Source organism: Erigeron canadensis, chromosome 3 (genome assembly GCF_010389155.1).
Source record: "Erigeron canadensis isolate Cc75 chromosome 3, C_canadensis_v1, whole genome shotgun sequence".
NCBI lineage: Eukaryota > Viridiplantae > Streptophyta > Magnoliopsida > Asterales > Asteraceae > Erigeron > Erigeron canadensis.
The window spans coordinates 13,810,749-13,824,965 of NC_057763.1; positions in this window are offsets into that span (position 1 = coordinate 13,810,749).

The window sequence follows — 14,217 nt, forward strand, 5'->3', positions numbered from 1 at the left end:
AGAAATCTGCAAGTCCATTGCTCTGAAGATTAACGATCCAACGTCTTCCCAAATCTATCATGTCAGAATCACTGAGAGAGTGGAAGTGTCTTTGACTCATCGACATGTACTGGCATCCCTCCTTTCTCTTGATAATAAACAATTTAATTATGTGATCATAGAACCAACTTTGTATCACTGAGAAGTATTTGGGTGCATCGTTATCTGAGATATATTCCCAAAACATTGATGGTTTATACGTATCACGTATCATCAAACCAGTATGTCCTCTATAACCTGGAATCAGTCTATTAATAATAAACTCATGATCTTTCTGCACCGGAGGTATATTAAATCTTCCAAGATTTATCTATATTCCAGTATAGATAAAAAATATTATCATATCCTTCATCAACTATGTTTGCATATACAGCAAATCTCAAACTTGCAGCATTCTTAGGTTCATCTGGACTATCTCTGATTGGATTGAGATTGAGATGTTCCACTTCGGCTATTGGTTCAACTTGAATGACTTCATCTTCATTAAAGAAATGATCAAAGTCATAAGGTGTCTCAAGCAACCTTTTTCTATGAGCTTCTGAAGTAATGAACTCTCCTTCTTCCAAATCTTCATCATCGATACTTTCTAGATCTTCTTCAACATCAAGATCGTCCAATGCACCTATCCTTCGAAGCTTATCTACAATTCAAACGATTTACATATACAAAGATAAAGAACATGAATTATAAGTCAAGACATAATAAAATAGTATAAATACATAAAAGAAATTTAAATAAACAATACTATATCATAAATATAATGCAACAATTACATTAATATTTATCTTATAATCTTTATCTATTTTAACTTACAACAATAATATTATATCATAAATATAATGTAACCAATACATTCATATTTATCTTATAATTATTACAAAAACAAAAATCATTAGCACTAAGGTTCATAATCCGAATTTGAATCCGAATCTGACTCTGACTCTGAAGATGTATGAGTTAACCCTGACTGTTCTTTCATTTGATCCCTAAGTGATCCTGGATCATAATAATTATTATAATCCATAATCTCTGCTCTAGCTCTCATATGAGCTTGTGGATCATATCCCAATCTCTTTTCTAGTCTATGCACAATTAAAGGGTGCAAATCTGACTCTGTAGACGCATTGGTAGTAGAATCAGTCTTAGTTGACTCACTATCCTGAGTAGATTTTCCTTTGCTAAGATTTTCTTTTTCTATATGATTATGAGGATCATTCACTATCTTTTCTCGAATCTCCCTTTCTATTCTATCAGAATTAGAATCGGAGTTACCTGAATTGGAATCTTCCCCATCATCATTGTTAGGATCATCAGGATCTGCATCAGAAGCGGTCATCACAACTTTTCCTTTATCTTGAGTCCTAGAAGTACTAGCACCAGCTGTACCAGCAATCTCTGACTCTCTTTGTCTTGACGATTCCCCATGAACATCTGCAGTCTCTGTATCTCTATTCTCTGGCTCACCAACTGATGGTTGTGCTTGATTAGGACCTTGAGCTGGATCTTGATCTTCATGATCATCATCTCTTGACTTCCTTGCTAGCTCATCATCCTTACAACCACTCTTATCTCCCCCTTGAGCCAAGAATTGGTCAAGTCTAGAACCAAGAGAATGAACAAGAGCTGTCATTACGTCCATCTCTTCCTGATGCTTAGCAGCTTGGAGCTTTAGTTGACTCTCCAAAGCTGTGACCCTCATCTGTAGCATCTTCTTCTCGGAAAACAAACGAGCTACACTTGAACTGGAGCAACTGGACGTGACGTAGAAGCAACATCAGATGTAGAGGCCTGAGGTGGCATCGTAGCTTCAAATGAAGGCATACCAGCACTAAAAGTTCCTGTGGGAGGCATCTGTGGTCTTTGCAGAGGAGCCAACAGACGTCCCATTATTGTCGAAACAGGAACTGTCGCCTGAATAGGAGCAGACGAAGGCCTAGGAGCAACAAGTGTCGGCTCTGGCTCTTGACGAACTGTAGACTCCGAAGTAGTAGGAATCGTAACAGTTGAGCCTCAGTAACAACTTGTGCGCGAGAACCATTTCCTCTTATTATAAACTTTGGTCTCAACCTTCTCTCCCCAACAACAACAGAAGCAGATGCAGCAGACACAGAAACAGGAATCTCAGAAACAGAAGCTCTTAAAGCAGCAACCAATGGAGTATCACCAACAGTAGGTGCATGAGACCTCTCCTTGGCTTCATTATAAGCAGCAAATTCTCTATCAACTTCAGCTTGAGATCTTTCTTGTCTTTTTCTTCGCTTTGGCAATCTCTCTTCCTCTTCTGAATCCTCAACAACATTAACAGGGACTTCAGAAGGACCAACATCAACATCAACTGGAGCAGAGATAGAAGCAGAAACTCCAGTAGATGGTGGTACAAGATTTGCGGGATCATCAACATCCTGCATAAGAGCGTCCATATCTGGATCAATCTTCAGATCTCCAGCATATAGAGGAACATCATTTAGTCCCTCAAACTGATCAGCTCGCTCTTCTTGAGGATCCTCTTGAGCCTGATCATCATCAGCAGCAACAGGCGCTTCATCTTCCCAACCTTGTCGAGGAGCAACATAGTCAGGATTTATGAGATGTCCGAACAATGGTGGATTGGCAACATTATCAGGAACACCATGACCTGCAAAGCGCTTCATACTCTCAACAAACACCTTATGAGTCAGATGACCCAAATTGAAGGTAGGACCATCAAATGGTAAATCTGCTATTCTGCGCCGAATGATTATCATTACAAATCTTGGAAGCAGAAAGAATTTCTTATCGTTTCCAAATGCTCTCAACTGCTTTACAAAATTGTCATATATGTACTGGGAAAAGCTGTAGGGCTTATTCAGCACAAGTGCAACCACCTGAGGAGCAGTAAAAATGTTCAACTGATCATGACCTGCACTCCGATGACTAAGAGACCTCAATAAGTAGTAGGAAAGCAATCTCCATTTGCCTAGAAGACGATTCTTGCGATAAGGATGAGTAATATCACCAACATATCCCATACGCTTGAGAGTACCGTCACAAAAGCTTTCTTCAAACTCAACAGGACCTTGCTCCATATCATCAGTTCCTAAGTCCAAAATAGTCCTTAAGTCTCCAGCAGTAAACTGAATGTTACGTCCAGCAACAGTAGTGCGAATCATAGTGTGATCACCAACTTGCATCAATCTGGCTGAGTTCCAGAATTCAGTAATAAGACTTATGACCAGCGGAGGATTCTCGGTCAAAGCAAAATGAATACGAGAGCGTGCTAAGTACTGAAGGACACCATGAAACTCTGGTGTGCATCCCGACTGCGTAATGCCGAGGTCAATTGCAGCATTATGTTCCTTGACGAACACGCGACCACCTTGTCCTGCCATACCTGCATAAAATCAAACAAAAACGACAAGAAAACGAAAGTTAGAATAAACGAAATTAAAAAATTAGGGTTTTGGCTCGTCTGCTTCGTGATGACATCATCACGAGGAGGATCTCCTTCGTCGTGACGTCAGCACGAACCAAGCAAGAACCCAGAACACGAAATACAAAACATCTCCATTTGATGTTAAAATTAAACAAAAACATCATCACGGACTTGTTTATGGTTCGTGTATGCCCAGAAAATAAAATCGAAACTAATTCGATGAACACGAAATTTGATTAATCTTGATTTAACACTTGTTTTCTTAAAGTTTTGTTAGATTTAACATGTTTAAACATCAATTAATCTAATTTTAAGTCCAATTTAAGTCCAAATCATCAAAAATCAAAGATCTAATTCGTGGTTCGTCCGAGTTACTGTTCACGCGAGGTAAAATCAAAAGTCGGGCATTATAACGACTTGTAATCGTTAATTCTTATAGTCAAAACATCAAACAATCATCCTAGATTAGAAGTATACCAACAAATCTGGATGAATAGCATGAAAAAAGAAGGAATCGATCGAAATAGGGGGCGAATGAATAGTAGCACGAAGGAGACGAAGTTCGTGTGATTTACTTAGGGTTAATTTTCGATTAATGGTAATTAATGAATAGTAAGAACCCATATATATATTCGTGATGATGTCAGCGCGAGGCATGCTGACGTCAGCACGAGGTGTTTTCAAATTTTCAGATTTTAAACCATATAAACTTCAATCCTTAGCCAAATTTCGCGAATTTTCCAGAAGTTTAAACAAGGAAAAATTCCAGAAACATAAACCTGTAGATACTCGTTACTAAAAACCTGTATCTACTCGAATATGCAATAAAAAATCATCCGTACTAACTTGTCATCACAATAATGTATCAAATAAATTTTACATTATTATCTTGACATAAAATCGATCATTTCTTCATTGATGTTTAACTCAACAATGCAAACTTACATTAAAACATATTTAATGTATAATGCATTACAATACATCAAAATATCATATCAACAACCTATCACATTACATCTTAGGTTGTGATCTTGATAATAAAACTATAATCTATCACACTAAGTCTTAGGTTAATAAATAGGCAATGATGCATTCCGCATGTAGATTAATCGTGATATATCCAATCTGACTTGTTTCAACATGGTATTCAATATGAAATTTGATATCTGTAACCTGCACACTTAACAAACTTCATCAATGCATGAAAAACAATAAAAAATATCATAAATATGAAAAACAACCAAAAATCTTAACCTAGCAATCATTACAAGATCTAAGGCAAGTCCAATCTTTGTCAAGCATACTTATCAACCAAAAACAATTGAAATTTCAAAAATTTACTTGAAACACATTAAAAAATATTTTGACTTTTCAATTCTCAAAACATTTCATTTTCTAAATTAAACAACTTATGTATTAATTAGAAAATCTATCTTTTAAACATACTTACCATAAGCAACAAGACTTATATAATTCACTAACAATTATAACTTTTAATGCTTATCAAATCTCTTGTGCAATAAGAACTAGTTTGACACACAAACTGACACTTATTACAAAAATAAAAAATAAAACAATATAAAATAAACTAAAAAATAAAATAAAATAAAAACTAAACTATTTTATTTATTTACAAGAAATTTTAAATTTCTGCAGATTAGATCAAATTAGCATTTACATAAGTCTGCAAGTGAGAAATAATTCTCTTATTATTAGTTATGAACAGTGATTCAACCACGATTACCGGTATATTTGTCCTCTTAAACACTTGGTACTTCCAGTTTCCTTTGAATTATGACACTTTCGACATACCCTGGCCAAGGACAGTCACCATGTAACCCGAGTAGCCTAATATGCCATTGAATAGTTTGCGAACTTATGTGACCCACATTCAGATATACTTCCGTAATCGATACAAGCATTAAGATAACAAATATTCAATGTATATTCAAAAACATCCTTAAACAAATCATGAGACACTTTTTAGATAACATAAATTAATTACTTTGTGATTTAACTTATTTGCTTTTGCATTTCATTATTTATAAGGAACCCGTGATTTTCTATGAGACCCATGTAGCGAACTTTCTGACAATCTATCCTAAGTTGGAAGCTTTAGGTAGGCTAGGTATACAAAGACACCCCGAGGACATACTTGTCCGAATCTCAAAGACCACATTAGCCCCTTAATTTTCATTCATTTCATTTGCATAAACAATATCACATTTAACTTTCATGCTCATGATTGGTAGAGGTTTTTGCCTATATATTGAACAAATCTTATAGTATTGCTAGATCTTTCACAAAATTTAAGGACTAGATCAATTCATTACTAAAAAGAAAGCATTCTCAGCCATATATCTGAATATGTTTCCCATAAGAACATTGTATAATTTAAGTTCAGATTAAGGAAACCTTGCTACTTTGTGTCTACCAATATATCCCAAATTGTAATCACTGAACTAAGCAGTTATATTACGATTAAGCAGACTTAAAAGCTAAGTATCCTCACTTCTAATCATCTGACAGCATTAACTTAAATCTCCCCCATATTTTTTGTCATTTTCTCATTTTTCACATTTTTATGATTTTCATGACACTAAGAACTCTTTTTGTATTTTTATGACTCTAGCTATTTACAGACACAAACTTACAAAATTAGTTCTTTGAGATATTTAATATGAATTAGCATTCTTCATCCCATTGAGAAGAATTAACTTCTCAAATCGAGTCTTATCAAATGCTTTGGTATACAAATCAGCTAAATTATCATCGGTTATAACTTTTTCCAAATGAATTAACTTCTTTTGGGTACAATCACGCAAGAAATGATGTCTAATATCATTATGCTTGGTGACCTTATGCATGACAGGGTTCTTTGTAATGTCTATAGCCGACTTATTGTCTATTCTAATAGGACTATCAAGAAAATCCATACCGTAGTGACGAAGTTGTTGCCGAATCCACAATACCTGGGAACAGCAGCTACCTGCAGCCATATACTCTGCCTCACATGAAGACGGAGAAACACATGTCTGCTTCTTGCATTGCCACGATACTAATCTTCCTCCTAACAATTGACAACCTCTAGTCGTAGACTTTCTGTCATTGTTACAACCGCTAAAATCCGAATCAGTATATGCAACAAAATCAAACGTTCCTCCCATTGGATACCATAGACCAAGCCCTTGGTTTCCCTTAAGATAACGTAGAATACATTTTGCTGCAGTCAAATGTGATTCTTTCGGACTAGCTTGAAATTTAGCGCAAAGACAAACAGCGAACATAATATCTGGACGCGAAGCAGTCAGATACATCAATGAGCCAATAATAGCACGATAATAAGTTGTATCCACAAGTTCATCTTTCAGATCAAGAACTCCTAAACCATGATTTTGCTGAATAGGAGTACCATATGTCTTGGACTCTAGCATTTGAAACCTCTCCAAGATGTCATCGACTTACTTAGACTGGTTTAAAGAATCCATCTTTCCTTTGATCTACTTGTAGTCCGAGTAAAAATTGTAATTCCCCCATAGCACTCATTTCAAATACATTTTTCATGCTCATTTCAAACTCTTTGCACATCTTTATATTAGATGAACCAAAAATGATATCATCCACGTAAACTTGTACAATTAGATAATCTCGCTTGTTCCACTTAATAAACAATGTGCTGTCTATCGATCCTCTTGTAAATCCATTTGTCAACAAATGTGTCGACAACTTTTCATACCACACTCTGGGTGCTTGATGCAATCCATAAAGAGCCTTATCCAGTCGATATGCTCTTCTTGGATAGTTCGGATCTTCAAATCCCGGTGGTTGGTGAACATACACTTCTTCTTTGACTTCACCATATAAGAAGGCACTCTTAACGTCTAACTTATACACCTTATAGCTTCAATCCTAACAATTGGTGCAAAAGTTTCGTTATAGTCATATCCTTCTCGTTGTGCAAACCCCTGAACAACCAAACGTGCTTTATTTCTAGTAACGATCCCTTTGTCATCTCGTTTGCATTTATATACCCAACGAGTTCCAATCGGTTCTTTACCTTTAGGCACATGTACTAACTCCCAAACTCCAAGTTTTTCAAATTGAGCTAATTCTTCTTGCATAGCTTCAACCTAACATGGATCTTGAAGTGTTGCCTTAACATTCTTAGGTTCTACTTGTGAAATGAAACCAAAATATAAACACTCAGTTATCAATCCAGTGTCTTTCACTTCACTAAACAAACTAGTTAGATCCTTATTCAATTGATTTCTAGTTCGAACAGGTGCTGTAGCATTCCCAAGAATATTCTCAACCGGATGATCCTTATTAATTCGATATTGAGGAACCGAATCAACATTCAGACTTTCTCCTAAATTTGTTCTAATCTGAAACTTAGGAGAGCTAAAATCATCTTCCGATTCTTCAGAAATAGGATCATCATCAGGCAGTGTAACCTTCGATAGAGTAGGTGGTTTAGTGTTCTCGGGTTCACTATTATTTAAATCTGGTGTCTTATTCTTGTCCTTACCACTTTCATCAACATAAGTAGTAGATTGATCGTTGGTTGGAGTAGTATCGACATTTCGAGTAGGCGGAGATATAGGAGTATTATCCATGTGATCTCTTAAAATAATCACATCATCAACTGTCTCAGGATCTGAATAAGAATTAGGACCATGTAGTGAACTAAACACATTATCGTAATCGAAGTTTTTGCCACTTCCAGAATGAATAGCGGGCTTATGACTGACAATCTTGACATTTGTTCCCAAATCAACTTTGCCGGTCTGTTTGTTGTAAACCCGTCGAATTGATGTTCCCGGTTTATAACCCATGAGAAATCCCTCTTCAACCTTTGAATCAAACTTTGACTGAGGTAGATACTTCAAGAAAGTACACGGTACACCAAATGGTTCAACATTCTGTAAATTCGGTTTCTTCTTATGCAGAAGCTCATAACATGTCTTATTATGATGCTTAACTACAGTAACCCTATTTAAAATATGACAAGCTGTATTCACCGCCTACGCCCAAAACATAGTAGGAAGCCCTGAATCTGCAAGCATAGTTCTGGCTGTCTCGATTAGAGTCCTATTCTTTCTTTCAGCAACTCCATTTTGTTGTGGTTCATAAGGAGAACTGTATTGATGTTGGATTCCCTTTGACAAACAAAAGACATCCATCACATTATTCTTGAATTCAGTTCCGTTGTCACTCCTGATTCTCTTAACACGAGCTCCATAAATGTTTTCAGTTTCGACAAAGAAATTTATCAAAATCTGCGGAGTTTCATCTTTCGATTTAAGAAAGAATACCCATGAGAATCTCGAGTAATCATCAGTAACCACCAAACAGTAATACATCCCACTGATACTTCTTACATTTACTGGACCAAATAAATCCATGTGAAGTAACTCAAAAGAATTGGCAATAGAATTTTCTTGTTTAGGTTTATGTGTAGACTTTTGTTGTTTACCATTCAGACAAGGTACACATTTGTCTTCCATTCCAAACCGTTTCATGGGAACGCCATCAACCAAACCATGTTTGACAATGTCATTCATCTTTCGGAAATTGATATGTCCCGTTCTTCTACGCCATAACAATGATTCAGATTCGTTTGCTTTCGATAACAAGCAAACAGACTCCTCTGGATTATCAACACCTAACACAAGGCCATAGATGTCTCTCTTCCTAGGAGCTTTTAGCAGGATCCAGTCTTCAGGAATAACATATCCTGGTTTCAATATAAGTGCTTTTTTCTCATTAAAATGGACAGTGTTACCCTTTTCATAAATCTCAGAAACACTTAATAAATTATGTGATAACTGTTCCACATAATTGACTTTTTCCAGCGTAAACTTCCAATTGACAACATCACCTTGGCCCGAGATGTTGCCGCCCTTGGGACCAACGAAACTAACATACGAACTATTTACATCTTCATAAATGGACAAAACGTTCTTGTCCCCTGTCATGTGCCGAGAGCATCCACTGTCAACATACCAAAGACTGATAGGCTTCCTTGATTCTCCCTGCACATCAGACGATAAGATGGTTAGTTTATGAAGGGAACCCAAACCTTTTGAGGTTTAGGTTTGCCGAATTCATCTCTAATGATCAATTCGGTCCAATATCCATCGCTCTGTAATGGAGCCTTGGATGTAGATGGTGTCACAGACTGTTTCTTAGGTGAAGTGAAACGAGTCTTAGGAGGTGAATTCCTTGGTGAGTGGGTACCAAATCTAGGTTGACTTCCTAATCGATCATAGAATTTAGACGAACTATTAATTCTAACAGGAGGAGATCGATTTTGTTAAGCCATCTTCCTAGGTGAATTACTCCTTTGAGGTGTACGAGAACGACTCGGACTTACACTACTAGAAGTAGTATTCTGTGAAGGTCCCTGTCGTTTTGGAGTCTTAGATCTATTGACACTAATACTTTGATCTGTAACAATAGACTCTCCATATGACACATTTCTAAGTAACTTAACATCATTCTGTGCACTTTTATTATCAGGATGTCTTTTTGCATACTCCTCATAATAATCCATTTTATATGCACTCATAAATTTCGGTGAAGCTACTTGTTCAACTAGTTTACCCTTCCCTTTAGGATTAGGAATATCACTAACATCCTTTGACTTGACTTGACCATCATTCTTAAGATTCTTGACCTTCCTATTTGGACATTCAATAGCTATATGGCCTTTCTCACGACAAGTATAGCACTTCTTTACTTGTTGTTTTCTAGATTGACCATTCTCTATTTCAGGGATTGGTATACCATACTCCTTCATTTCATTTATGGTATCAAGCGTCTTCTTCCATATTTGTTACTAATTTAAAAGGAGCATAATGTCTATCCTTATATGGAATTTGTTCAGCTAACCATTCTTCTTTATTTTCCACACACCAAACTTTATTAATTCTTGATTTAGGTTCAATCCTATTTATAGATACTTCTTTATCATAGAAAACTGTATCAGAGTCTTTCAATGTGTAGTATATTACTTCATCTGGATTAAAATCTAATTCAGTTTGTTAGTGACCTTGTAGAAGTAAATCAGAATCTTTAGACACATTACTTTCCTTTCTAAGGATAACATTTTCAGCAGTTAAACTAGTTGAATTTTCTTTTAGTCTCAATATTTCTTGTTTTAAATCTGACACCATTTTACAAACGTCAATTATAGAAGATAAAGAACAAGATACCTTCTGATCTGCAGCCTTGCAATCTGCCATGTATGCAACAAAGTCTTCAGTTGTCATACCTTCAGGTATCACGAAGTTCTTCATCTGTTCTTCAATGCTCTTCATGGAAATGTCATCAACAGAACTTGATGACTCTTCCTTTTCTTCAGATGCTTTTACTGCTGCCATTTGTTCACTCTCAGATCTTACGGTTTCAGCAACATTACATATATTCTTCTGAACTATCTCAGATGCACTTTCTTCACTTGAGTACACAGCATAATCAATTGTTGCAGCTACCTCATCATATAACTCTACCATGTAGGCATGATTCGAAGTATCATCAGATTGTGTATCCCATTGATAAGTACCATCTGGATTTTGAACAACAACAGCCTTTGACTCCAAAAATGGTGACAACACTGGCTATTGTGGAGTAGCAAGATATGTAATCATTGCTTGCGTCTTATGATTACTTGGAGTAATACCGCCTTGATTGTAATTTTGAAGACCAGCAACGGTATTATCAATCCTCTTAGGTTGTTGACACTCTCTTGCAAAATGACCAAATCCATCGCAGTTATAACATTTCACCTTGGATTTATCAAAGCCTTTAGTGCCATTACCTATAGGTCTCCCAGTTCTCTGAGTGAATCTTCTGACCTTAATAGTAAGCATAGCAAGCTGCCATTGTAGATCCATTTCTTCCAAATCATCAGGATCTATTTGATTGTAATCCTCATCAATTACTGCAGGATCAGTAATCTTTCCTCCAATAAATGCTTCATGAGCAGTACAAAAGGCTGAGTAAACACTCATTCTACCTTCTGCAGAACTCATACTTATTGGCATAGAGTGGAAAGATTGTACATTGCTCTTAACATTCGAATGTGTATTGTCATAAGCAACATATCCAGCAATACCTTCAGCATCTACTATTGGTGTAGCTTCTGCACCACTTAGAAATGCATTGTTTCCTGAGCTAGAACTTGCTAAATCAACAGACTTAGCATGATATAAAGATGGATCTTGTGTAAAATCCGAGTGAGTATCTTTAATCCTTCTCTTCAACTCTCTGTTCTTCAGCTTGGAGACTACCTTTTCAAAGTCCCATGTATTGTATTCTTGATCATCTTGAAGTTGATGAACATAATCAGTCCATGTCTTAGGCAGTGAATCCAAAAACTTATCAACTAGCTCAGTTTGAGGATAAACAACTTCAAAGTACGACAACTCAGTGGTCAAATGACTGAATCGAATAATAATCTCGTCAAGGGATTCTCCTTTCAGTCCATTAAAGGCTTCATACTGGCGCTTCAGAAGCTTGATACGATTCTTCTTCAAAGTTACATCGCCCTCACAATATCTTTCAAGAGCGTCCCATAAATCCTTTGAAGTAGTGTACTTTTTGAACAGATGTACACTATCTTGAGGCAAGGCCATAGTAAGAGTAGACAATGCCTTTCCCTCAACAGCGTATCATTTACGTTCTTCAATAGGCATATCAGCATAAGTATACCTATTGATCGCTCCATTCTTCTCATATGAAGGCCAATCAAAACCTTGAGTTATCACAAGCCACATTTCCATGTCAGTGAGACGAATGTAGTCTTCAAAACGTCTCTTCCACATCCAATAATTTTCCATACGGAAAAGCTTTGGAGGTGTATTACCCCGACCAACCTCATGATTGTGCATGATTATCTGGCTGATGAGTAGGGCATTTGGTGAATTTGCAGCAGCTGGTATGGTAGTCATTTCGAATCTTTTATGATCAAATCAAACGAAATAACAATAAAGTTCACGTGGCACGAAGTCACACGAGGAACACGTGACACGAAGTGGACACGAAGGACTCTTGTCACGTACTGGCGCACGAAGAGCAATTTGTACTGACGTGGCACGAAGTGGACACGAAGTCTGCTGGGTGACGTAAGCACGAACACGAAGTTCACTTCGTGCTGACGTATGCACTAAGTAACACGAAGAAGAGCACGAAAATGCAAATTAACACGAATTTCAAACGAAATTGCAATCAGTAGCTAATCAAACGATCTTAAACCTTCTGGTAATCAACCTTAGGGCTCTAATGCCACTTGTAAGGTGCCCTATTGTTGCGTGGATCGTAATAAGATGCGATTCGTTATGTCAAGAGTGTGTAATCCTCTTGAAATAACTAGATTGCTATTGCCTTTTGTTGATTAATAAGTAATTAACCAACCCAAGGAGATGCACAAGGCTTATGGTTTGTGTAGGAGATCACACGAAGGAACAAATAACCGTGACTCATGAATTCGTGAATAATTCGAAAATCATTAACAAGGATTAACCTAATTCCGTAGATTAGGCCTTGTATTTATACTATTTAAGTCTTGGATCGTGTGGGCTTAGGACTTAATCATAGATTAGGCCCGAAACAATAAGTCAATCGACTTACCTCGTGCTGACGTCAGCACGAGGTTGTTCCTACATGCTGATGACATCAGCACGAGGTTCGACCTTTGACTCTTTGTTTTGCTTCGTTTAGCTCGTACATAACATCCAATCATCGTTCAAGTGTTCTACGACACTTATAAACCTTGATTCTATGTTCTTGTACCTGCAAAACAATATATAACACACAAACACAATATAAAACATAAACAGATATAATATTGAAGTTCAAACGTAATCATTAAATTTCAACACTAGTTCTTATTTAAATGATTACAAACAAGTTCCTAAAAACATAAACGATAATCAAATCTATGTTGCGATTATCACAACGAATCTGCATCTACAATAATTAGCGGCTAGAAGATTTTTAGGAGATGGTTTAGGAGCCATTTTAGATATATGAAAATGAAAGTGAAGGAATTTAAGATTGAAAACAGAAATTTAATAAGAGAGATGATGATGATTGGAGAGTAAATGAAGAAGGAAATAAAAGAAGGAATTTAAAGATATGGGAGTAAATGATTTTCGAGATGAAACTGAAAGTGAAGGTAAATGTGGGTATTTATAGAGGAAAGAGAAAATAGAATTCAAAATGGTAATTTTGAAAAATTTCAAAGCAATTTTGATCGGTTTTGACATCCGCATTTAATGTTTTCCATCACACATAAATGTATGACGGTTGACAGCCCACAAAAATTACCAACTTGCACTTTTGGCCTTCCCAAGGTAACAAAACCATCATTTAAATTGAAAAAGTCATGCCACGTAAGGTAAACAGTAACTGTCCAGATGAAAAATTTGTAAGGTTGGCATGCACTATCCTTAAGTATTAAAAAGAGATGATTTGACACAAAAAGACTCATTTTAATGTATCTGGAGGTTGACTGGACACTCCAGTTTCACTGGTGGATTAGGCCAATAGAACATGCATTAATGGTACTCTGGAGGGACACTCCAGTAGGTACCCAGATTTGACCATTCTGGTAATCCTTAAACACGGACATCAACTAATATAAACAAATGAGAGGGACACATTTACAAAGAGACTGAAGTCACTTCAAACATGCACATCAACTTATCCAGTATTAATGAGAGGAACACATTTACAAGGTACTAGAAACATTTTTCAGAAAA